The sequence below is a fragment of the Sinocyclocheilus rhinocerous genome, unplaced genomic scaffold (assembly GCF_001515625.1).
Source record: "Sinocyclocheilus rhinocerous isolate Xijiao unplaced genomic scaffold, SAMN03320098_v1.1 scaffold207, whole genome shotgun sequence".
Classification (NCBI taxonomy): domain Eukaryota; kingdom Metazoa; phylum Chordata; class Actinopteri; order Cypriniformes; family Cyprinidae; genus Sinocyclocheilus; species Sinocyclocheilus rhinocerous.
The window spans coordinates 14,577-17,484 of record NW_015648658.1 but is presented as its reverse complement, the minus strand read 5'-3'; the positions used below and the strand labels follow the sequence as shown (position 1 = coordinate 17,484).

Here is a 2,908-nt window from a genome sequence, read left to right as displayed (position 1 = left end):
ATTTTTTTTATTTTTTTTAACAATAGCCTTGTGTCTTTTAGAAATAGATCTTCTCATGTCAGACCAGATGCAAACAGTGTTTGTGTACTTTCAGGTAGCTTTGACAGGCAGCCTACATGCAAAAAACAAATAAAACGCAAACATATGTTGATCCTGAGAAATCCTTGAGATGGGAAAGAAAAGACTAATTGAATGCTTGGTTTCACTTTAATTTGATGGTCCCCTTAACACATTCTGTTGACTATAAGTAATGTTGCACCTATGTCTACTAAGTCTCACTAGAGTTAGTATTAGTAGACTGGTAGGGTTAGGATTAGATTAAGTTGACATGTACTTGCAAAGTTACTTATAGTCAGTAGAATGTCTGTTGGGAGACCATGACAATCAAGAGTTAGCAGATATTAAGCACACAGGCTACTAATACTCTAATAAGAGTTAGTTGACATGTAGATGCAATGTTACTTTTTTGATAACAGAATGTTCAAAAGGGACCATCAAAATAAAGTTTTACCGAATTTTTTATTTATTTTTTCGAGATTTTGGAGCTTGACAGCTTCAGTCCTCATTCACTTCAAACCTTGGTGTTTCACTGAAAGAAAGGCGTACAGGTTAGTATGACTTCGAATAATGACAGCATTAGTGTGAAAATGTGATGCCACTGAATTTGAAAACAAAAAAATAATACAAACCTTCACTTGCTTTACATATAAGTGTCTGTTGAAGAGATAAATGTAAAAATTCAATACCACAGACATTTTGATATCATTAATGATACAAGTTACAAGTTGCAAGTTACCATTATTTTCAGTGAAAATGTGTTCACTTGTTTTGTTGCTACGAGATGGTTTAAGATGAATGGATGTTTTTTTTTTTTTTTGTAAACATTTTTCCAGCTCCAGTCAGGAGAAAAGTGGGAGGAGAAACAGGATCATGTGACTGATAAGAGAGTTAAACTAGTTTGTTTCTCCCAGGAACAGCTTTCATTCAAACATTCTCAAATGAAAGCAGAAAGAATCACGAACCACCTAAAATGAACTTGAGGGTTTTTTACAAGAGTTTGTTGTTTTTACTGGGTAAGTAAAACATACAATCTGTCTAATATTTTAGTGACCTACAGTCTGTTTTTAGCTATATCTTTCAGACAGAGAAACACAGAAGACCATAATTAAAACTGAATGCGTTGTTCTCGGTTAATGTTATCTAAATACCATTAAACATTATACTTTTATATGAGGAGCTAAATTGTGTAAGACATTAATACAATATTTTAGAGATCATACTGAATTTTAACTAACTGCATGTTTTAAGTGTAAATCTAACTAAATGAAAGTTTATACTCATAATAAAAATCAATTTAGGTTGCTAAACACTTAGCATCATTCCGTCTTTCTCATTTCAAGGGTTTTTCTCAGTTCAAACGAAGGAAGGAATTGAAGGTGAGGTTTTGTGAATTAAACACTACTACATCTTTTGTTAATGAGTTTGTGCTGCTGTGAAACATTTTCAGACACATGATGAAAACTCATGGACATAAATAGCCCAGCAGGACTACTTACGATTTATTATTTCTTTTACTAATATGATTGATGCCAGTTTGAAAAATTATAATAGGTATTCATGAAACACTTATTTTATTTCAACTGAAATTGTCCAAGTCATCAGAGAAATCACTGAAAGGTTTGCGACTGTGCAGCATGATGTGAAATTAAAGCATAGTGCATTAAAAAAAAAATCATGCATCCAGATATTGCACACTAATGGGTGGTTCAGACTACACAATATTTTTTATCGGTTACAAAAGTCGCTGTGTCAGATTATGCGATTTTGACTCCTAAAATCTTGTTGTGTCGTGAATAAGAAACATGCCAGACTACACGTTGCTACCCGATGATTCACTGCATGCGGTCTTTAACGCTCTGCGTGCCATGAGTATAAACAAACAATGGCTAGCAAACGGCATGTTTTGCTCTGTCTTGTCATCAGAAAAGCCCAAAAAAGAAAGAAAACCTGACAGTGGACACAAATCTGGATTGCATGAAGAGGACTGTCAAAGAGAACTGAGGTCAAATATATATATTTTTTATTATACCTTTTTTCACTCTGTTGCGGTCATCCCTCAAGCAAAAATCATGAATCAGGAGTATTGTTACCACAGCTCCATGAACATTTCCTCCATTGTAAAACTCCTCCTAGCAGGAATGATGCCATTGCCTCTCTTTCATTTCAGCTTGTTTGAAAACATGTATGAAGGTGCTTCTGTGCTCCTATTGGCCAGTGTTACAGACATGACTGAACTCCAAAAAACATGCTAGTCTTTCTGTGGAGACGTCGTGAAGTGTCCCAGATGTGGCATCGGTTGTCGTCCACTATGGCACATTACATGAGATTAAATGATTTAATCTTGCATCCTGGTGCCCGTTGTCATTTACGAATCCCCACAACACCCTACGTCAATCAGATTGTGCCTAAATCAGGCTAAAATCATGTAGTCTGAACCGGCTTAATTCTACAACCACCAAACTCAGACCAGATCTTCAGAATGTTGATAAAGTCTCAGAAGAATAATGAGAATAAGTTTAAATAGCATTTCAGTAGGTTGGCTTTCTCAAGCCAACTTAAAGGGGTCATATGACGTTGCTAAAAAGAACATTATTTTGTGTATTTGGTGTAATGCAATGTGTTTATGCGGTTTAAGGTTAAAAAAACACATTATTTTCCACATAATGTACATTATTGTTTCTCCTCTATGCCCCGCCTTTCTGAAATATGTCGATTTTTACAAAGCTCATCGTTCTGAAAAGCGAGGTGTGCTCTGATTGGCCAGCTATCCAGTGAGATGTGATTGGCCGAATACTAGGGCTGTGTATCACCAGCAAAGTCACGATACGATACGCATCACGATAAAGAG

At 35.5% G+C, this 2,908-nt stretch overlaps 1 pseudogene; it reads left to right on the top strand.

Moving 5' to 3' along the window:
• The first annotated feature begins 999 nt into the window (after window positions 1–999).
• Window positions 1,000–2,908, top strand: part of LOC107710175 (uncharacterized) — an 11,827-nt pseudogene continuing 9,918 nt past the window's right edge.